This window comes from Tamandua tetradactyla, chromosome 13, assembly GCF_023851605.1.
Source record: "Tamandua tetradactyla isolate mTamTet1 chromosome 13, mTamTet1.pri, whole genome shotgun sequence".
In the NCBI taxonomy this organism is placed as follows: Eukaryota; Metazoa; Chordata; class Mammalia; order Pilosa; family Myrmecophagidae; genus Tamandua; species Tamandua tetradactyla.
In genome coordinates, this window is record NC_135339.1 from 53004545 (window position 1) to 53031297 (window position 26753).

Genomic DNA, 26753 nt, shown 5'->3' on the forward strand with positions numbered 1-26753 from the left:
ATTATATTTCAGTTTTCCACTGAGTGCTGTAAGGCCATTACTTGCTTCTAATAGTTCTCAAAGTATGGTCTCTGGACCAGCTGCATCAAACATTACTTGGGAGCTTATAAAAAAAAGAGAATTCTCAGGCCACATTCCAGACCTAGTGAAATCAAATTTGTTATAATAAATCAGAAACTTTGAGGGTATGGTCCATAAATCTGCATGTTAACAGCCCTATAAATGACACTGATGCAGGCTTACATTTGAGAATTGTTGCTCTATACCAGAGTATTCTAGTTTGCTAGCTGCCAGAATGCAATGTACCAGAAATGAAATGGCTTTTAAAAATGGGAATTTAATAAGTTGGTAGTTTACAGTTCTAAGGCGGAGAAACTGTCTCAGTTAAAACAAGTTTATAGAAATTGTCCAATTTAAGGCATCCTGGGAAAGATACCTTGGTTCAAGAAGGCCCATGATGTTCAACATTGCTCTCTCAGCTTGAAGGATACATGGCAAACAGGGTAGCATCTGCTGGCTTTCTCTACAAAAGGAGCTCTCTCCAAAAGATTTCCTCTTTTAAGGATTAATGGGTGGAGTCACAACTCCATGGAAGCTATCTGATCAAAAGTTACCACCCCCAGTTGGGTAGGTCGCATTTCCATGGGAACAATCAAAATGCTCCCACCAACAATATTGAATGAGGATTAAAGGACATGGCTTTTTTAGGGTCCACCGCAGATTCAAACCAGCACACCAGAGATTGGTAAACAGTGGCCCTGTAAGCCAAATCTGTCCATTGTCTGTTTTTGTAAATTAAGGTTTTTTTGGAACACAACCATTCCCATTGTTTTATAGATTGTGCATGGCTGATTTTATACTATCCTGGCAGAATCCACAAAGCCTAAACTATTTACTGTCTGCCTTTTACAGAAAATGTTTGCTGACCTCTGCTCTATACCACTGGGGTAGGTGAAAGAAGAAGGGGGAGGTGAAGAGAGAGCAGGAGAAGTGTAGGGAATATGAATGAGTATGTCAAATTATTTATACATAACTCAGAATTTTCTTACTGAAATAGGTAACTGACGCATGTTTCAAACTGTATATTCAGGAGTCTCACATTAGTGGAGTTTGCAGTGGTAATAGGTATTAGCAGCTTTGCAGATTAGAAACTGTTTTATCAGTATCTGAGGCATCAAAAACTTAACCAAAAAGTCATTGTACTAATTCTTTCTAGAAGAGATACCTGACTGGCATCAACTCTCTTCTTTAGTGTCTGTGGATCACATAGCTTTAGAGCAGCCTCTGAAAGGAAATTGTCAGTCATCAGAAAGCTCTTGATAAGCTATTGAATCTCTTGGGATTTAAGTCTTCTCTTTTTTATCAAATAAGAAATATACCACTGTTATAGCTTGATGATACAGGTCCTAGTCCATCCAAGCGTTTATTTTTCTAGATAGTATCCGCTCCTTTGGAGGGTCTGGAAAAATGAAAAATTCTCAACTATCCACTACGATTTTCTGATTTTTTTTTTTTTTTTGGTATGTTCATCATCATGATCATTTCTTAGAACATCTGCATCAATTCAGAAAAAGCAGTAAAAAGAAAACAGAAAAAAATTCACACATACCATACCCTTTACCCCTCCCCTTCACCGATCACTAGCATTTCAGTCTACTAAATTTATTTTAACGTTTGTTCTCCCTACTATTTATTTACTTTTAATCCATATTTATTGTCTGTCAATAAGATAGACAAAAGGAGCATCAGTCACAAGACTCTCACAACCACACAGTCACACTGCGACAGCCATATCATCTTACAATTATTTTCAAGAAACGTGGCCACCGGAGCACAGCTCCACATTTTCAGGCAGTTCCCTCCAGCCTCTCCGTTACACCTTAACTAAAAAGGTGATGTCTATTTAATGTGTAAGAATAACCTCCAGGATAACCTCTCGACGCTGTTTGAAATCTCTCAGCCATTTACACTTTATTTTGTCTAATTTCACTCTTCAACCCTTTTGGTCTAGAAGATTTTCTCAATCCCTTGATGCTGAGTCCCAGCTCATTCTAGGATCTGTCCCACATTGCCAGAAAGGTCCACACCCCTTGGAGTCATGTCCCACGTAGAGAGGGGGAGGGAAAGGGCAGTGAGTTTGCTTGCTGTGTCGGCCAAGAGAGAGAGGCCACATCTGAGCAACAGAAGAGGTTTGTTTGGGGGTGACTCTTAAGCCTAATTTTAAGTAGGCTTAGTCTGTCCTTTGTGGGAATAAGTTTCATAGGAAAAAACCCCAAGATTGAGAGCTCGGCCTATTGCTTTTGTTGTCCCCACTGTTTGTGAGAATACCAGGAATTCTCCAAATAGGGAAGTTGAATTTTTCCCCTTTCTCCCCACTTTGCAAATATTTATTTATTCACTGTTCAAATCACCCTGGGATTTATTGGGGCATCACACTGGACAAACCTACAAAAATCTCATACCCTATTCAGGGTTCCATGTACTTATGGTGTTCAATTAACCTGCGCATATAAGTTATATTAGGAACTGCACTAGTCAAATTATGAATTTTGTATGAAATGAACATTTTTTGCTTTAGACAGAGAAGTTGAAGGCTTAAAATATGAATGAGCATCTATTTTCCACACCCTGCAATATTGACATTCCTTTGTTCTTCCTCATGCAAAAACACTTTTAAATGTGTACATTTAGTCACTATCATACATTCTAGGCATTCCTAGATTATACCATCTCAGTCTTTATCCTCTGTCTTTCCTTCTTGTTTCATATGTATCCCCAGCCCCCCTCCTTCTATCATTCTCACATTCAGCTTCATTCAGTGTACTGACATTTTTGTGCTAATGATCAGGTAGTGTTGTGCTGTCCTTTTCTGAGTTTTTAGTCAGTCCTGTTGCACAATCTGCATCCCTTCAGCTCCAATTACTGAATATCTACCCTATTTCTATCTCCTTATGACCTCTATTCTTAACTGAAATTCTCCAAGTTCATTCATTAATGTTAGCTCATATCAGTGAGACCATACAGTATTTGTCCTTTTGTTTCTGGCTGATCTCACTCAGCATAATGTCCTCAAAATCCATCCATGTTGTTACATGTTTCATGACTTTATTCTGTCTTACAGCTGCATTAATATTCCATATTCCATTGTATGTGTATACCACAGCTAGTTTAGCCGCTCTTCTGTTAATGGACATTTGGGCTATTTCCATCTCTTGGCAATTATGCTGCTATAAACATTGGGGTGCAAATGTCCATTTGTGACCTTGTCCTCATGTCCTCTGAATAGATACCTAGCAATGGTATTGCTGGGTCCTATGGCAATTCTATACTTAGCTTCCTGAGGAACCGCCAAACTGCCTTCCACAGTGGTTGTACCATTTGACATTCCCACCAACAGTGGATGAATGTGCCTTTTTCTCCACATCCTCTGCAGCACTTGTCATTTTCTGTTTTAATAATAATGGCCGTTATGGTGGGTGTGAGATGATATCTCATTATGGTTTTGATTTGCATTTCCCTTGAATTAGGTGATCTTTTTTAGAAATCATACCATTCTACATATGCAATCAGTAATTCTTAACATATCACATAGATGCATGATCATCATTTCTTAGTACATTTGCATCGGTTTAGAAGAACTAGCAACACAACCGAAAAAGATATAGAAAGTTAATATAGAGAAAAAAAATAAAAGTAATAATAGTAAGAACAAAACAAAACAAAACAAAAACCTATAGCTCGGATGCAGCTTCATTCAGTGTTTTAACATGATTACTTTACAATTAGGTATTATTGTGCTGTCCATTTTTGAGTTTTTGTATCTAGTCCTGTTGCACAGTCTGTATCCCTTCAGCTTCAATTACCCATTATCTTACCCTGTTTCTAACTCCTGCTGAACTCTGTTACCAATGACATATTCCAAGTTTATTCTCGAATGTCGATTCACATCATTGGGACCATACAGTATTTGTCTTTTAGTTTTTGACTAGACTCACTCAGCATAATGTTCTCTAGGTCCATCCATGTTATTACATGCTTCATGATTTTATCCTGTCTTAAAGCTGCATAATATTCCATCGTATGTATATACCACAGTTTGTTTACCCACTCGTCTGTTGATGGACATTTTGGCTGTTTCCATCTCTTTGCAATTGTAAATAACGCTGCTATAAACATTGGTGTGCAAATGTCTGTTTGAGTTTTTGCCCTTAATTCCTTTGAGTAGATTCCCAGCAATGGTATTGCTGGGTCGTATGGCAATTCTATATTCAGCTTTTTGAGGAACTGCCAAACTGCCTTCCACAGTGGTTGCACCATTTGACATTCCCACCAACAGTGGATAAGTGTGCCTCTTTCACCGTATCCTCTCCAGCACTTGTCATTTTCTGTTTTGTTGATAATGGCCATTCTGGTGGGTGTGAGATGATATCTCATTGTGGTTTTGATTTGCATTTCTCTAATGGCCAGGGACGTTGAGCATCTCTTCATGTGCCTTTTGGCCATTTGTATTTCCTCCTCTGAGAGGTGTCTATTCAAGTCTTTTTCCCATTTTGTAATTGGATTGGCTGTCTTTTTGTTGTTGAGTTGAACAATCTCTTTATAAATTCTGGATACTAGACCTTTATCTGATATGTCATTTCCAAATATTGTTTCCCATTGTGTAGACTGTCTTTCTACTTTCTTGATGAAGTTCTTTGATGCACAGAAGTGTTTAATTTTGAGGAGCTCCCATTTATTTATTTCCTTCTTCAGTGCTCTTGCTTTAGGTTTAAGGTCCATAAAACTGCCTCCAATTGTAAGATTCATAAGATATCTCCCTACATTTTCCTCTAACTGTTTTATGGTCTTAGACCTAATGTTTAGATCTTTGATCCATTTTGAGTTAACTTTTGTATAGGGTGTGAGATATGGGTCTTCTTTCATTCTTTTGCATATGGATATCCAGTTCTCTAGGCACCATTTATTGAAGAGACTGTTCTGTCCCAGGTGAGTTGGCTTGACTGCCTTATCAAAGATCAAATGTCCATAGATGAGAGGGTCTATATCTGAGCACTCTATTCGATTCCATTGGTCGATATATCTATCTTTATGCCAATACCATGCTGTTTTGACCACTGTGGCTTCATAATATGCCTTAAAGTCAGGCAGCGTGAGACCTCCAGCTTCGTTTTTTTTCCTCAAGATGTTTTTAGCAATTCAGGGCACCCTGCCCTTCCAGATAAATTTGCTTATTGGTTTTTCTATTTCTGAAAGATAAGTTGTTGGGATTTTGATTGGTATTGCATTGAATCTGTAAATCAATTTAGGTAGGACTGACATCTTAACTATATTTAGTCTTCCAATCCATGAACATGGTATGCCCTTCCATCTATTTAGGTCTTCTGTGATTTCTTTTAACAATTTTTTGTAGTTTTCTTTATATAGGTTTTTTGTCTCTTTAGTTAAATTTATTCCTAAGTATTTTATTCTTTTAGTTGCAATTGTAAATGGGATTCGTTTCTTGATTTCCCCCTCCGCTTGTTCATTACTAGTGTATAGAAATGCTACAGATTTTTGAATGTTGATCTTGTAACCTGCTACTTTGCTGTACTCATTTATTAGCTCTAGTAGTTTTGTTGTGGATTTTTCCGGGTTTTCGACGTATAATATCATATCGTCTGCAAACAGTGATAGTTTTACTTCTTCCTTTCCAATTTTGATGCCTTGTATTTCTTTTTCTTGTCTAATTGCTCTGGCTAGAACCTCCAACACAATGTTGAATAATAGTGGTGATAGTGGACATCCTTGTCTTGTTCCTGATCTTAGGGGGAAAGTTTTCAATTTTTCCCCATTGAGGATGATATTAGCTGTGGGTTTTTCATATATTCCCTCTATCATTTTAAGGAAGTTCCCTTGTATTCCTATCTTTTGAAGTGTTTTCAACAGGAAAGGATGTTGAATCTTGTCAAATGCCTTCTCTGCATCAATTGAGATGATCATGTGATTTTTCTGCTTTGATTTGTTGACGTGGTGTATTACATTAATTGATTTTCTTATGTTGAACCATCCTTGCATACGTGGGATGAATCCTACTTGGTCATGATGTATAATTCTTTTAATGTGTTGTTGGATACGATTTGCTAGAATTTTATTGAGGATTTTTGGATCTATATTCATTAGAGAGATTGGTCTGTAGTTTCCTTTTTTTGTAATATCTTTGCCTGGTTTTGGTATGAGGGTGATGTTGGCTTCATAGAATGAATTAGGTAGTTTTCCCTCCGCTTCGATTTTTTTGAAGAGTTTGAGGAGAGTTGGTACTAATTCTTTCTGGAATGTTTGGTAGAATTCAAATGTGAAGCCTTCTGGTCCTGGACTTTTCTTTTTAGGAAGCTTTTGAATGACTAATTCAATTTCTTTACCTGTGATTGGTTTGTTGAGGTCATCTATGTCTTCTTGAGTCAAAGTTGATTGTTCATGTCTTTCCAGGAACCCGTCCATTTCATCTAAATTGTTGTATTTATTAGCGTAAAGTTGTTCATAGTATCCTGTTATTACCTCCTTTATTTCTGTGAGGTCGGTGGTTATGTCTCCTCTTCCATTTCTGATCTTATTTATTTGCATCCTCTCTCTTCTTCTTTTTTCAGTCTTGCTAAGGGCCCATCAATCTTATTGATTTTCTCATAGAACCAACTTCTGGCCTTATTGATTTTCTCTATTGTTTTCATGTTTTCAATTTCATTTATTTCTGCTCTAATCTTTGTTATTTCTTTCCTTTTGCTTGCTTTGGGGTTAGTTTGCTGTTCTTTCTCCAGTTCTTCCAAGTGGACAGTTAATTCCTGAATTTTTGTCTTTTCTTCTTTTCTGATATAGGCATGTAGGGCAATAAATTTCCCTCTTAGCACTGCCTTTGCTGCGTCCCATAAGTTTTGACATGTTGTGTTTTCATTTTCATTCGCCTCGAGGTATTTGCTAATTTCTCTAGCAATTTCTTCTTTGACCCACTCGTTGTTTAGGAGTGTGTTGTTGAGCCTCCACGTATTTGTGAATTTTCTGGCACTCCTCCTATTATTGATTTCCAACTTCATTCCTTTATGATCCGAGAAAGTGTTATGTATGATTTCAATCTTTTTAAATTTGTTAAGACTTGCTTTGTGACCCAGCATATGGTCTATCTTTGAGAATGATCCATGAGCACTTGAGAAAAAGGTGTATCCTGCTGTTGTGGGATGTAATGTCCTATAAATGTCTGTTAAGTCTAGCTCATTTATAGTAATATTCAGATTCTCTATTTCTTTATTGATCCTGTCTAGATGTTCTGTCCATTGATGAGAGTGGTGAATTGAAGTCTCCAACTATTATGGTATATGAGTCTATTTCCCTTTTCAGTGTTTGCAGTGTATTCCTCATGTATTTTGGGGCATTCCGGTTCGGTGCGTAAATATTTATGATTGTTATGTCTTCTTGTTTAATTGTTCCTTTTATTAGTATATAGTGTCCTTCTTTGTCTCTTTTAACTGTTTTACATTTGAAGTCTAATTTGTTGGATATTAGTATAGCCACTCCTGCTCTTTTCTGGTTGTTATTTGCATGAAATATCTTTTCCCAACCTTTCACTTTCAACCTATGTTTATCTTTGGGTCTAAGATGTGTTTCCTGTAGACAGCATATAGAAGGATCCTGTTTTTTAATCCATTCTGCCAATCTATGTGTTTTGATTGGGGAATTCAGTCCATTAACATTTAGTGTTATTACTGTTTGGATAATATTTTCCTCTAACATTTTGCCTTTTGTATTATAAATATCATATCTGACTTTCCTTCTTTCTACACTCTTCTCCATATCTCTCTCTTCTTTTTTTTGTATCTGACTCTAGTGCTCCCTTTAGTATTTCTTGCAGAGCTGATCTCTTGGTCACAAATTCTCTCAGTGACTTTTTGTCTGAGAATGTTTTAATTTCTCCTTCATTTTTTAAGGATAATTTTGCTGGATATAGGAGTCTTGGTTGGCAGTTTTTCTCTTTTAGTAATTTAAATATATCATCCCACTGTCTTCTAGCTTCCATGGTTTCTGCTGAGAAATCTACACATAGTCTTATTGGGTTTCCCTTGTATGTGATGGATTGTTTTTCTCTTGCTGCTTTCAAGATCCTCTCTTTCTCTTTGACCTCTGACATTCTAACTAGTAAGTGTCTTGGAGAACGCCTCTTTGGGTCTAATCTCTTTGGGGTGCGCTGCACTTCTTGGATCTATAATTTTAGGTCTTTCATAAGAGTTGGGAAATTTTCAGTGATAATTTCTTCCATTAGTTTTTCTCCTCCTTTTCCCTTCTCTTCTCCTTCTGGGACACCCACAACACGTATATTTGTGCGGTTCATATTGTCCTTGAGTTCCCTGATACCCTGTTCAAATTTTTCCATTCTTTTCCCGATAGTTTCTGTTTGTTTTTTGGAATTCAGATGTTCCATCCTCCAAATCACTAATTCTATCTTCTGTCTCTTTAAATCTATCATTGTAGGTATCCATTGTTTTTCCATCTTTTCTACTTTGTCCTTCACTTCCATAAGTTCTGTGATTTGTTTTTTCAGTTTTTCTATTTCTTCTTTATGTTCAGCCCATGTCTTCTTCATGTCCTCCCTCAATTTATCGATTTCATTTTTAAAGAGGTTTCATTTCTGTTCATATATTCAGCATTAGTTGTCTCAGCTCTTTTATCTCATTTGAACTATTGGTTTGTTCCTTTGACTGGACCATATTCTCAGTCTTCTGAGCGTGGACTGTTATCTTCTGCTGCTGGCGTCTGGGCATTTAGTCAGATTTCCCTGGGTGTCGGACCCAACAAGGTTGTAAGTTTTTTCTGTGAAATCTCTGGGTTCTGTTTTTCTTATCCTGCCCAGTAGGTGGCGCTCGTGGCACACGTTTGTCTCACGCGTTTGGAAGGGATCCCCCCGCTCACCGATCTCCGCGGCCTGGGGATTTCCGATCCAATTCTCTCCGTTGGTTCGGGGGGCCGCGCGTGGTGGGGGCGTCAGCCGCCGCGGCTTGAGGGAACCCTGTGGCTGGTCGCCGGCCGCAGCGGGTCCAGGGAATTCGCCACCAGACCAGGGAGCCGCCTGCGGGGGAGGGCCACCGCGGCTTGGGTAGCCCTCTGATCTGAGACTCGTAGCCGGACCAGGAAGCTGCCCGCAAAAGAGGGGCGCCGGCCGCCTCGGCTTGGGAAACTTGCCTCTCCGAGACTCTCAGCCGGCCCGGGAAGGAGGGAGGGAGGAGCTCCGGCCACCACAGCTGCCGCTGCTCGGGAAATTGCGCGCCGCTCGGGGATCTCACCGCAGCCGAGTCTCGCAGTCAGACTAGCCAGTCCAGACTGGGGTACGCTGTGTGTCCATTCCCTGCCGTAGCCCCGGGAGCTGTTCTGCACTGTTTCAGTTCACCTAATAGTTGCTTTGAAGGAGGAACTAAGACGCACGTACCTTACTAAGCCGCCATCTTGGCCCCGCCCCCGAATTAGGTGATCTTAATGATTTCCAGCATGAAGATTTTATGATTCTGGAATTTTTTTTTTTTTTTTACAAAGATCACTAACCTGTGTGGAATATATCTTTTTAAACTTTTTTTTTTATTGTATAGTATAACATATACAAAGCAAAGAAATAAAAAAGCAATAGTTTTTAAAGCACTTTTCAAAAAGTGGTTACAGAATAGATCCCAGAGTTTGTCATGGGCTACCATATAATCCTCTCAGATTTTTCCTTCTAGCTGCTCCAGAATATAGGAGGCTAAAGGGCTTAAATACTTTTTTATTGTCACAATTGACTTTTTTTCCTTCTTTTTTTGTGAACGATAACATATATACAAAAAAGCTATAAATTTCCAAGCACACCACCACAATTAGTTGTAGAACATGTTTCAGACTTTGACATGGGTTGCAATTTCACAATTTTAGATTTTTACTTCTAGCTACTCTAAAATACTGGAGACTAAAAGAAATATCAGTTTAATGATTCAGCATTCATATTCATTTGTTAAGTCCTATCTTCTATGTATAATTCCACCATCACCTTTTATCTTTCCAAACCTCTCATTGGGGTTGTTTGGGCTATGGCAATTCCAAATTTTTGATATTGTAAGGGTCTGTCACTAATATGGGGTAAGGAGATGGAACTATCTGATGTTCTGGAGAGGCTGGGCTAGGTTTCAGGACTTATCTGGACTAGGGAACCATCTGGAGGTTGTAGGTTTCTGGCAATTGCTCTAGTACCTGGAACTCTTGTGGAATCTTATAAATTTCCCTAGCTGTTCTTTAGGATTGGCTGGAGTGGTCCTGATTGGGGGTTGGCAGGTTATGATAGGTAGCAAGGTCTACCTTAAGCTTGCATAACAGCAACCTCCAGAGTAGCCTCTCGACTCTATTTGAACTCTCTCTGTCACTGATACTTTATTAATTACACTTCTTTCCCCCCATTTGGTCAGGATGTAATTGCTGATCCCACAGTGCCAGGTCTGGATTCATCCCTGAGAGTCCCCTACTACATCGCTAGAAAGGCTTTCAGCCTTGGATGTCATGTCCCACATAAGGGGGAGGGCAATGATTTCAGTTACAGAGTTGGGTTTAGAGACTGTGGCTACATCTGAGTACCAAATGAGGTCCTCCAGAAGTAACTCTTAGGCATGCCTATAGGTAGTCTAAGCTTCTATGGTACCTACATAAGCTTCACAAGAGTAAGCCTCATGATTGAGGGCATGACCTATTGATTTGGGTGTCCCTAAAGTTTGACACAGTATCAGGACATTCCTTGATGATAAGGTTTAATAGTTCCATAGTCTTTCTCCTTTCCTTCAGGGGACTTTGCCAGTCCTTTTTGATTATCTGGTTAATATATTGTAGGATGTTTCCAGGCATTACAATAATCTATACAGGGTTAAAGGACCTCTTTCTCATTCTGTGCTCTCTGTGTTTCAGTTGTTCAAATGAGCTATACAGATAGGTTGAATTAGATTATGCACTATAGAAAATTTCATTTTCAAATCAAATAAACCCTTTTTCCATTGGTCTCAAAGAGTATGTGTGGTTCTAAAATACAGACACTGTCTTCCTTACCCCTATGTTCTGAATTACTTTAACCCAACCTGTTCTTCTTTGTTCTTATCTCTATATATCAGGTTAAATATATAAAACAACTCTCGAAATCCAGGAATAAAATCACCACTCCGGACTTAATGTGTCTGCTCTGAAAGCTTATAATTTAGGCTCCTGTTATTTTATAAGCATTTTCTAAAGGTGACCATACCATTGTTATTTTTTTGTTTCTGACTTATTTTGTCTCACCAAATGTCCCACATGTTCATTCACATCATTGCATGCCTCACGACTTTGCTCCTTTTTGTAACAGCACAGCCTTCATTCATAAGTGTACACCATCATTCCCCATTCTACTTCTCTAGCAGTGCATCCTTCAGACCCCTGCATCATCAGGCATCATGTAGAAGGCCCAATGTCCACAGTCCATCAACATTCTCAATTTTAGATAATTTCATTGTTCCCAAGTGACAGAAAACCAATAAACACACCCTCACCAAATAGATCTAAACCTCCTCTTAACTGTTATCCCTCACCCCATTATTTACCTCTGCTGTTGCTATGGTAATGCTGATGGTTTCCTTTTGAGCATAGCTCATAGCATGCAATAGCCATTTTCCCACTGTACCCTGGATTTAAACACTCTTTATACAAGAATCATATCTTTGAAGTTATTCTTACAACAACTCATTCATATTTCTACTGTGAATTAGTGGGACACACAGATCTATACAACCCCTTTCAGTCTTGTTCATCTTCAGTGTGGTAATATTACTTCCAGACCCACTAGAGAATCACCTTCGCTCCTGTCTATTCCTTTACATTGGAATTCAACCTCATTAGCTAATGGTTCACCCATCTCTAGTTTCTAGGTATCTCTGAGTCCCCTGTATTCTGTATTATAAGTCTCTGATTATACCTTTATGCTGGTCATAAAAGTAGAATCATACAGTATTGGTCCTTTTGTGTCTGGCTAATTTCATTCAGTATTATGTCCTTAGGGCTCATCCATCTTGTCCTGTGCTTCAGGATGTCATTTGTCTTACTGCTGCATAATATTCTATCGGATGTATGTACCACATTTTGTTAATCCACTCATCTGCTGATGGGCATTTCGTTTGTTTCCATCTTTTGGCAATTGAATAATGCTGCTATGAACATCGATGTGCAAACGTCTGTTTGTATCATTGCTTTCAGCTGTTCTGGATATATACCAAGTAGTGCTATTGCTGGGTCATAGGGCAGGTCGATATTTAGTTTCCTAAGGAACCATCAAACAGTCTTTCATAGTGGCTGCAGCATTGTGCATTCCCACTAGCAGTACATAAGTGTCCCATTTTCTCTACATCCTCTCCAACATTCGTAGTTTCCTGATTGTTTAATAGCAGCTGTTCTTTTTTTCTTTTCATCACATAGTTGCATATTCATCACCATGATCATTTTTAGCACATTTGCGTCACTCTAGAAAAAAGAAAAAAACAAGAAAAAAAAAAGAATTCATACATTCCACACCCTTTACCTCTTCCTCCCATTGACCCACCGTATGTATATATATTTTTAAACATAACAACATACAAAAACCAGCATTCTTACCTTATGATCATTCCATTCTTGGTATATAATCGATAACTCACAATCGCATCACACAGTTGTATATTCATCACCATGATAATTTCTTAGAACATTTGCATCAATACAGAAAAAGAAATAAAAAGAAAAAAGAAAAACCCATACATGCCATACCCCTTACCCCTCCCTCTCATTGATTGCTTGTATTTCCATCTACCCAATATATTTTAGCCTTTGTTTCCCCTATTTTTTTCTATACCCCTTATCACTCCCATTCATTGATCATTAGCATTTCAACTACTAAATTTATTTTAGTATTTGTTCTGTCGATTATTTATTTATTTTTAATCCCTATGTTTTACTTATCTGTCCATGCTGTAGATAAAAGTTGCATCAGACATAAGGTTTTCACAATCTCACAGTCACATTGAGAAAGCTATGTCATTATGCAATCATCTTCAAGAAACATGGCTACTGGACACAGCTGTACATTTTCAGGCGGTTCCTTCGAGCCTCTCCATTACACCTTAACTATAAAGGTGATATCTATATAATGCTTAAGAATAGCCTCCAGGATAACCTCTGAATTCTGTTTGAAATCTCTCAGCCATTGACACTTTATTTTGTCTCATTTCTTTCTTCTCCCTTTTGGTCTAGAAGGTTTTCTCAACCCCTTGATGCTGAGTCCCAGCTCATTCTAGGGTTTCTGTCCCACGTTACCAGGAAGGTCCACACCCCTTGGAGTCATGTCCACGTAGTGAGGGGGAGGGCAGTGAGTTTGCTTGTCATGTTGGCTGAGAGAGAGAGGCCACATCTGAGGAACAAAAGAGGTTCTCTTGGGCATGACTCTTAGGCCTAATTTTAAGTAGGCTTAGCTTGTCCTTTGCAGGGATAAATTTCATGTGAACAAACCCCAAGATTGAGGGCTTGGCCTATTGTTTTGGTTGTCCCCATTGCTTGTGAGAATATCAGGAATTCTCCGCATGGGGAAGTTGAATTTTCCCCCTTTCTCACCATTCCCCCAAGGGGACTTTGCAAATACTTTTTATTCACTTTTCAAATCACTCTGGAATTTATTGGGGCATCATTCTGGACAAACCTACAAACTGCCATGCCCTACGCAGGGTTCTATGTACTTATGGTGTTCAATTAACCTGTCCACATAAGTTGTATTAGGAAATGCACTAGTCACATTATCAATTTTGTATCAAATAAACATCTTTTGCTTTAGTCTTATACATAAGTCAAAGTTTTATAATATGAATCACCATCTATTTTCAACACCCTGCAATTTTGACAATCCTTTTTTCTTCCTCATGCAAAAACATTTTTAAATTTGTACATTTAGTCACTATCATTGTACACTCTGGGCATTCCTAAACTATACCATCTCAGTCTTTATCGTCTATCTTTCCTTCTGATTTCATTTGTGCCCCCAGGCCTCCTCCCTCTATCATTCTCACATTCAGCTTCATTCAGCGCTCTAACATTATTATATTATAGTTAGGTAGTATTGTGCTATCCATTCCTGAGTTTTTACAGTCAGTCCTGTTACACAGTTTGTATCCCTTCAGCTTCGATTTCCCAATATCTACCTTATTTCTATCTCCTGATGGTCTCTGTTCTTAACTGAAATTCTCCAAGTTCATTCATTAATGTTAGTTCATATCAGTGAGACCATACAGTATTTGTTCTTTTATTTCTGGCTAATCTCACTCAGCATAATGTCCTCAAGGTCCATCCATGTTGAATAGCAGCTATTCTTACAGGTGTGAGGTGGTATCTCATTGTAGTCTTGATCTGCATTTCCCTTATAGCCAGTGAAAATGAGCATCTCCTCCTGTGCTTTTGAACCTATAATGTTTTTAAGAAGTACCAAAAAATATCATTATGCCAATATCTATTAGCAACATTAAGGCAGTTTTCATAGTGCATATTAAATGACTTTTTGGGTACTGCTCAAGGTTGAAGAACCCTATAGATTCCTCAAAATAAACCAAAAAAGTCCAGAATTTGAGTTTTCATTACAATCAGTTCTCTTTCAAAGTTGATTACAGTTTGAGATAATTAGAATAAAAAAGAATATCCTGCTTGTGAATCTTGTAGTCTTTGACTAATTTGATGTGATAAAGCTTTTTTCCCTTTTGTATAGTTGGGCCCAACTCATCTAATGACGTATATATGGAACACATATACAAACACATAAGTATTTTGTCTTCCCTTCATGCCTACCATCTTTCAGCTCAACAGTTATTGTCCTGTGACTGATCCTTCCCTCTTTTCCTTCAAGCTTCATGTAGGAATAACTGAGATGGAGTAATAAATCATGAAGGCTTTTTAAATTCAGAATTTGTGATTACTGGAAGTTACTGGGTTGAAGTTGAGTTCTGTTTTCAGAAAAGAAGGGACTGGTGAAGAATTTTGGTAGTACTTAAATTTTTTGAAAAAGGAAATGTGTGTTAGCTGTAGTTCCTTCTTTCTTATCCTTTCTCTCTATGCAAAATGCATGCTTCCTAGCTCTGACATAAAATTGCCACTTACTGTGTTCTCAACATAATTTTCCATTCTTCTTTTAATCCTTGATCTCACTAAAATCTGACTCTCCCCTGAAGATACCATGTTCTCAGCTGTCTTCTTTTTTTAATTTGTAAATATTTTATTGAAAAACTTGTGAATTTAAAATAAACAGAAACAGTCTGTAAAACGATAACTTTCTAATGTAGTAGGGTGCAAAATTTGCAAATTTTTAATTGATGAACTTTGAAAAATTCTTTCATACATATGTTTTTAAATGAATAAATGGAATGATGTATATTTCTTGTTTGTTTAGTGGAGGCTTTTTTCCTTGCTCCCCTTTTGCCCAAACATAGTAAACCATCAATCTAATATTTCCCTTTCTAAATTTTTTTCCCTATGTTTATAGAACTCTTCACAATGCTGGCAGAAAAAGTGGTGAGCAATAAACAAATCTCCAGACTATTTGAGTTTACCTTCAAGTGTTACATATATAACATATAATGAAAGAGTTCTGTTCAGCTGTGAACATATTGGACAGTTCTCTGAATCTTGATATTCTTCCTTGATATAATCATTTCAATTTGTTTAGCTCATATTCATCCTTTTTAATGATTGTATAATATGTCAACATATCCCATAATTTATTTCATCATTTCCTTGGTAATAACTATTCCAGTCATTTGCCATAGTTTTCTTTGGTAGAAACATCCTTACACATATGTCATTGTATTCTGGTGCTTTTATTTCTGTGGATTAGATTATTAGAAGACAAATTCTGGATCAAAGTATGTAAGTATATTTATATCCAGAACATATAAAGATCTGTTAAAAATTGATGGAGGGGCACTAACACAGAGTAGCAACCAAGGCCCAAGTTCAGAAATTTTCGAGGAAGTTTGCATGATCAGCTGTGTCACTTAAGAAGTCCAGGGCAAGTTTGACTCTTTCCTAATTCTTTCTGCCAAGATGCTTTTATGATTTTCTTTTCTTTCTTTCTTTTTTTTTTTAATTTGTCCATAGTGTTCTGTAATTTTAGTAGGATATTCCAAGGCATATGGTTTTCCTGAACAAATTAGCCTAAAACCTGGTTAATGCTTTTTAAAATTCAGTCTGAGGTTTTCTCCAGTCAGGGAAATTTTCTTCTTTTGTTAATACAATACTTTCCCAACTTCCATTTGGCTTCCCTATTCTCTTTCTGCTGCTGCTATTCACATGTCAGAGTTTTCGGATCTGTCCTCATGCTGCTTATCCTTTTCCACTTGCTTCCCATCTTTTTTTTTTTTTCCTTTGAGTTCTTTTCTTTTATTTTTTTGTGACATATAAATCTCTTATTTTTTTTTGATGAAACCAATCAAAATACCATAGGAACATTCTTTTTTTCATTACATAGTTGTATGTTCATCATCATGATGATTACTTACAACATTTACATTAATTCAGAAAGAGAAATAAAAAGAAAACAGAAAAAAATTCATACATACCATACCCCTTACCCCTCGCTTTCATTGATCACTAGCATTTCAGTCTACTAAATTTATTTTAACATTTGTTCCCCCTATTATTTATTTATGTTTAATCCATATGTTTTACTCATCTGTCCATAAGGTAGATAAAAGAAGCTTCAGACACAAGGTTTTCACAGTCGCAAGTCCATTGCAGAAGCTATATCATTATACAGTCATCTTCAAGAAACATGGCTACTGGAACACAGCTCTACATTTTCAGGCAGTTCCCTCCAGCCTCTCTGTTAATGCCTTAATTAAAAAGGTGATATCTATTTAATGTGTAAGAATAACCTCCAGGATAACCTCTTGACTCTGTTTGGAATCTCTCAGCCATTGACACTTTATTTTGTCTCATTTCTTTCTTCCCCCTTTTGGTCGAGAAGGTTTTCTCAATCCCTTTATACTGAGTCCCAGCTCATTCTAGGGTTTCTGTCCCATGTTACCAGGAAGTTCCACACCCCTTGGAGTCATATCCCATGTAGAGAGGGGGAGGGCAGTGAGTTTGCTTGCTGTGTCGGCCAAGAGAGAGAGGCCACATCTGTGCAAGAGAAGAGGTTCTCTTGGGGTGACTCTTAGGCCCTATTTTAAGTAGTCTTAGCCTATCGTTTGCTGGGTTAAGTTTCATATGAACAAACCCCAAGATTGGGGGCTCAGCCTATTGCTTTGGTTGTCCCCACTGCTTGTGAGAATATCAAGAATTCTCCATCTGGGAAAGTTTAATTTTCCCCCTTTCTCACCATTCCTGCAAGGGTACTTTGCAAATACTTTTTATTCACTGTTCAAATCACTCTGGGATTTATTGAGGCATCACTCTGGCCAAACCTTCCAAATTTCATGCCCTACTCAAGTTCCAAGTACTATGGTGTTCAATTAAGCTGTCCACGTAAGTTATATTAGGAAATGCACTAGTCGAAATAAAAATTTTATACCAGTAAACATTTTTTGCTTTAGTCTCACATATAAGTTAAAGTTTTAAAACATTAATTACCATCTGTTTTCAGCACACTGCAGTATTGACATGCCTTTGTTCTTCCACATACTAAAACGCTTTTAAATTTGTACATTTAGTCACTATCATTATACACTCTGGGCATTCCTAGATTAAACCATCTCAGACTTTATCATCTGTCTTTCCTTCTGATTTCATTTTTGCCACCAGGTGTCCTTCCTCTGTCATTCTCACATTCAGCTTCATTCAATGCTCTAACATTATAGTGCCACAATCAGGTAGTATTATGCTATCCATTTCTGAATTTTTACAATCAGTCCCATTGCACAATCTGCATCCCTTCAACTCCAATTACCCGATATCTACCCTATTTCTATCTCCTGATGACCTCTGTTCTTAACTGAAATTCTCCAAGTTCATTCATTAATGTTAGTTCATATCAGTGAGACCATATAGTGACTGTCCTTTTGTTTCTGGCTAATCTCATTCAGCATAATGTCCTTAAGGTCCATCCATGTTGTTACATACTTCATAACTTTATTCTGTCTTACTGCTGTATAATATTCCATTGTATGTATATACCACAGCTTGTTTAGCCACTCGTCTGTTGATGGACATTTGGGCTGTTTCCATCTCCTAGCAGTTGTAAATAATGCTGCTATAAACATTGGTGTGCAAATGTCCGGTTGTGTCCTTGCCCTCATATCCTCTGAGTAGATACCTAGCAATGGTATTGCTGGGTCGTATGGCAATTCTATATTTAGCTTCCTTAGGAGATGCCAAACTGCCTTCCATAGCAGTTGTATCGTTTGACATTCCCACCAACAGTGGATAAGTTGCCTCTTTCTCCACATCCTCTCCGGCACTTGTCATTTTCTGTTTTATTGATAATGGCCATTCTGGTGGGTGTGAGATGATATCTTATTATGGTTTTGATTTGCATTTCCCTAATAGTCAGGGAAGTTGAGTATCTTTTCATGTGCCTTTTGGCCATGTGTATTTCCTTTTCTGAGAAGTCTCTGTTCAAGTCTTTTGCCCATTTTGTAATTGGGTTGTCTGTCTTTTTGTTGTTGAGGTGAACAATCTCTTTATATATTCTGTATACTAGACCTTTATCTTTTATATCGTTTCCAAATATTGTCTCCCATTGTGTAGGCTGTCTTTTTACTTTCTTAATGAAGTTCTTTGAGGCACAAAATGTTTAATTTTGTGGAATTCCCATTTCTTTCATGCTCATGCTTTGGGTGTAAGGTCTAGGAAAATGCCTTCTATTATAAGATTTATAAGATATTTCCCTAAATTTTCTTCTAACAGTTTTATGGTCTTAGATCTATTGTTTAAGTCTGATCCATTTTGAGTTCATTTTTATATAGAATGTGAGCTATGTATCCTCTTTCATTCTTTTGCATTTGGATATCCAGTTCTCTAGGCAGCATTTATTGAAGAGACTGTTCTGTCCCAGGTGAGTTGGCTTGACTGCCTTATCAAAGATCAATTGTCCATAGATGAGAGGGTCTATATCTGAACACTCTATTTGATTCCATTGGTCAGTATGTCTGTCTTTCTGTCAGTACCATGCTGTTTTGACCACTGTAGCTTCATAATGTGCCTTAAGGTCAGGTAGCATGACACCTCTGACTTCCTTTTTCTTTTTCAGGATACTTTTAGCTATTCGGGGCACCCTGCCCTTCCAGATAAATTTGGTTGTTGGTTTTTCTATTTCTGAAAAGTAAGGTTTTGGGATTTTAATTGGTATTGTATTGAATCTGTAAATCAATTTAAGTAGAATTGACTTCTTAACTATGTTTTGTCTTCCAGTCCATGAACATGGTATGCCCTTCTGTTTACTTAGATCTTCTGTGATTTCTTTTAACAGTTTCTTACAGTTTTCTCTGTATAGGTCTTTGTCCCTTTAGTTAACTTTATTCCTAAATATTTTATTCTTTTGGTTGCAATTGTAAATGGAATTTTTTTCCTTGATTTCCCCCTCAGATTGTTCGTTACTAGTGTATAGAAACACTACAGATTTTTGAGTGTTGATCTTGTAACTTGCCACTCTGCTGTACTCATTTATTAGCTATAGTAGTTTAGCTATGGATTTTTTGGGGTTTTCAACATATAGTATCATATCTGCAAACAGTGAGGCTTCACTTCTTCCTTTCCAATTTTGATACCTGGTATTTCTTTTTCTTGTGTAATTGCTCTGGCTAGAATTTCCAACACAATGTTGAATAACAGTGGTGATAGTGGACATTCTTGTCTTGTTCCTGATCTTAGGGGGAAAGTTTTCAGTTTTTCCCCATTGAGGGTGATATTAGCTGTGGGTTTTTCATATATTCTGTTTATTATGTTGACAAAGTTCCCTTGTATTCCTATCCTTTGAAGTGTTTTCAACAGGAAAGGATGTTGAATCTTGTCAAATGCCTTCTCTGCATCAATTGAGATGATCATGTGATTTTTCTGCTTTGATTTGTTGATATGGTGTATTACATTAATTGATTTTCTTATGTTGAACCATCTTGCATACCTGGGATGAATCCTACTTGGTCATGGTGTATAATTCTTGTAATATGCTGCTGGATTCGATTTGCATGAATTTTGTTGAGGATTTTTGCATTGATATTCAAAAGAGAGATTGGGCTGTGGTTTTCTTTTTTTGTAGTATCTTTATCAGGCTTTGGTATGAGGGTGATGTTGGCTTTGTAGAATGAGTTAAGTAACTTTCCCTGCTCTTCAATTTTTTTGAAGAGTTTGAGCAGGATTGGTACTAATTCTTTGTTGAATGTTTGATAGAATTCACATGTGAAGCCTTCTGGTCCTGGACTTTTCTTTTTGGGGAGCTTCTTAATGACTTTCTTTACTCGTGATTGGTTTGTTGAGGTCACCTATTTCTTCTCGAGTCAGTGTTAGTTTTTCATGCCTTCTAGGAAGTTGTCCATTTCATCTACATTGTCAAGTTTGTTAGCATAGAGTTGTTCATAGAATCCTTTCATTACTTCCTTTATTTCTGTGGGGTCAGTGGTTATGTCTCCTCTTTCTGATTTTATTTATTTGTATCCTCTCTCTTCTTTTTGTCAACCTCACTAATGGTCCATCAATCTTACTGATTTTCTCATTGAGCCAACTTCTGTTTTTGTTGATTTTCTCGATTGTTTTCATGTTCTCAGTTTCATTTATTTCTGCTCTAATCTTCATTATATCTTTCCTTTTGCTTGCTTTGGGGTTAGTTTGCTATTCTTTCTCTAATTCTTCCAAGTCGACAGTTAATTCCTCAATTTTTACTCTTCTTTGTTGATATAGGCATTTAGGGTAGTAAATTTCCCTCTTATTTTTATATGTTGTGTTTTCATTTACATTTGCCTTGAGATATTTATTGATTTTTCTTTTAATTTTTTCCTTGACCCCCTGGTTGTTTAAGAGTGTGTTGTTGAGCCTCCATATATTTGTGAATTTTCTGTCCCTCTGCCTGTTACTGATTTCCAACTGCAGTCCTTTATGATCTGAGAAAGTATTTTGTATTATTACAATATTTTTATATTTATTGAGACTTGCTTTGTTTCTCAGCATATGGTCTATCCTTGAGAATGATCCATGAGCACTTGAGAAATAGGTATATCCTGCTGTTATAGAGTGTGTAATGTTCTAAAAATGTCTGTTAAGTCTAGCTCATTTATTGTATTATTCAAATTCTCTGTTTCTTTATTGATCCTCTGTCTAGATGTTCTGTCCATTGATGAGAGTGGGGTATTGAAGTCTCCAGTTATTATGGTAGATGTGTCTTATTTATCTTTTCCATGTTTTCAGTGTTTGTCTCATGTATTTGGAAACATTCTGGCTTGATGCATAAATACTTATGATTGTTATGTCTTCTTGTTGAATTGTTCCTTTTATTAATACATGGGGTCCTTCTTTGTCTCTTTTAACTGTTTTACATTTGAAGTTTCATTTGTCCAATATTAGTATAGCTACTCCTCCTCTTTTAGGTTGTTATTTGCACAAAATATCTTTTCCCAACCCTTCACTTTCAACCTGTGTTTATCCTTGGGTCTAAGATGTGTTTCCTGTCGACAGCATATGCGTGGGTCCTGTTTTTTTAACCCATTCTGCCAGTCTGCATCTTTTGGTTGGGGAGTTTAATCCATTAACATTTAGTGTTATTGTGTATGGGCAGTATTTTCTTCTGCCATTTTGCCTTTTGGATTTTATATGTCATATCTAATTTTTCTTCTTTTCACCTTTAGTGATAGTCTTCATTTCTACACTCTTCTCCACACCTCTCTCTCCTGTCTTTTCCTATCTGTCTCTAGTGTTCCCTTTAGTATTTCTTGCAGAGCCGGTCTCTTGGTCACAAATTCTCTCATTGATATTTGTCTGAAAATGTTTTAATTTCTCCTTCATTGTTGAAGGACAATTTTGCTAAATATGAAATTCGTGGTTGGCTGTTTTTCTCTTTTAGTAACTTATCATCCCCCTGTCTTCTTGCCTCCATGGTTTCTGCTGAGAAATCTACACATAGTCTTATTGGGCTTCCCTTGTATGTGATGGATTGCTATTCTCTTGTTGCTTTCAAGATTCTCTTTCTCTTTGACATCTGTCATTCTGATTATTAAGTGTCTTGGAGTATGTCTGTTTGGATCTGTTCTGTTTGGGGTACACTGCACTTCTTGGATTTGTAATTTTAAGTCTTTCATAAGGTTTGGGAAATTTTCAGTGATAATTTCCTCCATTAGTCTTTCTCCTTTTCCCTTCTCTTCTCCTTCTGGGATACCCACAACACGTATATTCATGCACTTTCTGTTGTCGTTCAATTCCCTGTTTCCCTGTTCATATTTTTCCATCCTTTCATATTTTTCCATTCTTTTCCCTATGTTTTCTTTTGCTTGTCACATTTCAGATGTCCCATCCTTCCGCTCACTAATCCTGTCTTCTGCCTCCTGATATTTGACATTGTAGATTTCCATTTTTTTCCCCATCTCTTCTACTGTGCCTTTCATTCCCATAAGTTCTGAGATTTTTTTTTTCAGACTTTCGATTTCTTCTTTTTGTTCATTCCTTGCCTTCTTTATATCCTCCCTCAATTCATTGATTTGATTTTTGATGAAGTTTTCCATGTCTGTTTGAACATTCTGAATTAATTGTTTCAACTCCTGTATCATTTGTTTGGTTTGTTCCTTTGCCTGGGCCGTATCTTCAATTCTCCTAGTGTGATTTGTTATTTTTTACTGGTGTCTAGACATTTAATTATCTTAATTAGTTTATTCTGGAGATCATTTTCACTTTTTTTTAACCTAAGATTTTCTTGCTGCATGGCTTTGTTGTCTGTTTTTTGACATTCAATTCAGCTTATTCTAGACTTCTAGCTTAGGTTTTGTTTAACAGATCAGAATTTTTCAGTTCTTGTTTTCTTGTTTCTTGCCCTACCTGTATGGTGCCTTTCTCTCCCCTTAGGAGGGTTTGCTTAAGAATTATAGACCCCAGCCAGATTTTCCCAGACCAAAATGGCCTCCTGTCAGGAGGTCAGAGTCACCTGCATCAGTTTTCCCTGAGCGTGAGACCCAGCAGATTGAAAGGCTTTCCTGTGAAGCCTCTGGGCTCTACATTTTTCCTATCCTGCCCAGGAACTGACGCTTGTCTGCCTGCAGGTCCCACCAGCTTAAGGTGATGCGGTACCTTTAACTTCAGCAGACTCTCCCTGCTGGGGGATGTGGTGGAGACAGAGTAGAGATTGTAGTCTGGTTTTAATCACTTTACTTTTCCAGAACCTGAGGTCTGAACTCCTTGAGGGAGGAATTCCACCTGAGCTGGGCCCCACCCCTCTCCTGGGAAAGGCACAGGGTCCAAAAAACACTCAAACAAGCTTAATTCTGTCTATACCTGGGGAAGTGGAGTCTGAGAAGCCTTGCACTTGTAGCTAAAGAGCAGTCAAGCCATAGAAACAGCCACCAAACGAAAGAGAAAAATCTTTGTTGGAACAGTACCCCCGTTCCTCGAGTTTGCCAATCAAGAGCTTAAGTTGGTATGTTACTGTGTGTATTTCCAGGACCTATGTGCCCCCTCCTTTCCTTCAAGACCCAGACTTTTTCAAATCCAAAAAACCTGTTTGTTTGTTTGTTTTTTTTTCTTTTTCTGTCAGACCTGTCCCCTCTGTCCGGGGGCAAAAACCAGCAACCTCCTCTTTTACTCGAGGTTCAGCTGAGCTGGGGGCCTATTTTCAGTAGTCACAATTTGTTAATTAATTCCATAATTGGAGTTTGGTTGCACTCAGCCCCTGTTGCTGATAAACTGTCTTTCCTTTCCCCTCCCACTCTGTGGCAGTGGGGCGCCAGCTACCACATTGGGGAACTCACGGTTCTGGGTGGGCTCACAGCCGGTCCAGGTGGTCCAGAGTGGGGTACGCTGTTTGTCCAGTCACTAACGTGGCCCCATCAGTTGTTCTGTAGCGTTTCTGGCTATTTATTAGCTGCTCTGGAGGACAAACTAAATTCCACACCTTACTAAGCTGCCATCTTGGCTCCCTTCTGCTCCCATCTTTTTATCTTTGCCCTGTGTCTCAAGATATATCTTCCCTTTGATCTTACTGGATGCTAATTTGGGTATCCATGGTGATCTTTGTTTTCTTTAGTTACTCTTTTGAATTACATATAGTTAAAAATTCAAGTTTTGCACCCCAGAAAGGCTTTTTGTGCTACATTTGAACTTCCTTACATGCTTTTTTTCATTATTATTATTCAAATTGTCCTGTGTCTACTGCCACAGCTCTCTTTCTTCTGCCTGATCTTACTTTCTCTGGGTCATAGCTCTTTATGGGGCTGTTATTTTCCATTGTTGGCTTCTTGGTCCTTGTGTTCCTCTGTTGGGGACTGTCTCACAGGTGTTAGAAGATAAAGTGCTGCCACCTCTGATCCAACAGCAACATAATACATATTCCTCTTTCGCGCGCGTGGGTTATCTTCCATGATAGTCCATATGATTGATCAAAAATCGTATCAATACTGCAGGGATGTAAGTCCCCCTGGCAATGTGAGGTGTGACTCCCAGGGATGAGCGTGGACCTGGCATTGTGGGATTGAGTATCCCTTCTGAAACTGTTGAACTGTAATTAGTTCCCTTGGTTGTTTTTTTTCTTCTCTCTTTTAACTTTTGTATATTGTGAAATATAATATATATACAAATAAAAGCAATAAATTTCCAAGTGCATTTTAACAAGTAGTTGTAGAATAGATTTTGAAGTTTGATTGGGTTACAGTAGTATCCTTGTTTCTTGATGATGATTCTGTATCTGTATAGCTTTTATCGTGTGATTGTAAAAACATTGTGACTGATATTCCCTGCCAGGTGGGGTGGGGAATGTCTTAAACACTCACATTTGCTTTATTTTATATTACATAGATAAAATAATAAGTGAGCAGACTTCGTCCTGAAACTTTGTTTACACAATAGCACTTTAATAACTCTAATAATTCATTATTAGCTTGTTTGATTTTTTATGTGTCATTGAAGGATAAGCAAAAGATGCACTCATATCATCTGCATTACCAAAGATTTAGCTGTCAAATACTTGAGTACAACGCTTCCAAATAACCAAAACATCCCTGGATAAACAAGTTTGCTGGAAATAGACAAGTATACATACAAGAGGCATTTCACAGAGTTAAGCATATTAATATTAGTAACTTATTTTCAGCAAAAGACACTTGAGATCAATAAAATGTAGTGATTCTTTTGTCATTTTTCTCATTGTGATAGTTTAATGAGGTAGGTTACTGCGTCTCAGTAGGCTCCTTCAGCCCTGAAAGAGATCAGCCATTCTTTTACTGCCTTACTGGTGAGAGAGTCTCAGCTCTCTTCTGACTTAATGGAAAAGATAGAGGTGTTATGGTGAGATCTTTACTTCTTGTTACTACTTCTCGGCTTTGAATGGGTCAGTTTCCTATTTCTTGGTGTTCCTAGTGCATACTTTCAAGCTGTACTTTGCTCTGGAGCTTGGGAGAGAAAGATACTATACCAATTGTAGAAAATATTTGGGTGTGCAAAGACTGGTAGGGTTTGTGTGAAACCAGAGAATGTATTGATTGTTTTTGTTGTGGTGGTTCAAGACCAGAAACCTAGTAAGACTTAACAGGCCAAGCTTTGGGGAGAATCAAAGCCAATTTTGGCTTTCCCCCAGCATATTAGATCCTCAAGTATTATGGAAATTTGAAGTGAAGAAAAGTAAATTTGATTCATCAGTAAGCTCTGCCCCTTGTGCAATTTCCAAAATAGTCCTGAAACAATATGCCCGCTTCTGTTATATGTACCTGGTAATGTATGTTCGTACTATATGATTTCTTACCTTTTAAAATAATTCTGCCTATTATTCTTTTATCCTCTTCACCCTCACACCAAAAATGCTAGAATGTTTGCATCATGTATTTTTTTTTATTAATTAAAAAAAGAATTAACAAAACAATTAGAAATCATTCCAATCTACATGCATCATGTATTTTTTTATTTTTTAATTAATTTTTAAATTGAAAAATATGACAAGAAAGAAACACAAACATTCTTAACATATGATCATTCTGTTCTACGTATATAATCAGTAATTCACAATATCATCACATAGTTGCATATTCATCATCATGATCATTCCTTAGAACATTTGCATCAATTCAGAAAAAGAAATAAAAAGAAAACAGAAAAAAATTAATACATACCATACCCCTTACCCCTCCCTTTCATTGATCACTAGCATTTCAATCTAAGTTTATTTTAACATTTGTTCCCCCTATTATTTATTTTTATTCCATATGTTTTACTCGTCTGTTGATAAGGTAGATAAAAGGAGCATCAAACACAAGGTTTTCACGATCACACAGTCACATTGTGAAAGCTATATCATTATACAATCATCTTCAAGAAACATGGCTATTGGGACACAGCTCTACATTTTCAGGCAGTTCCCTCCAGCCTCTCCATTACATCTTGACTAGCAAGGTGATATCTATTTAATGTGTAAGAATAACCTCCAGGATAACCTCTCAACTCTGTTTGGAATCTCTCAGCCATTGACATTTTATTTTGTCTCATTTTGCTTTTCCCCCTTTTGGTCTAGAAGGTTTTCTCAATCCCTTGATGCTGAGTTTCAGCTCATTCTAGGGTTTTTCTCAATCTCTTGATGC

The 26753-nt window shown here is 37.4% G+C and overlaps 1 protein-coding gene across 15 annotated transcripts in view; it reads left to right on the forward strand.

Annotated features, from left to right (window-relative positions):
- CPEB3 (cytoplasmic polyadenylation element binding protein 3) overlaps window positions 1-26753 on the forward strand; it is a 304384-nt gene that overhangs the window by 117951 nt on the left and 159680 nt on the right. The gene's annotated exons all lie outside the window — the stretch shown is intronic.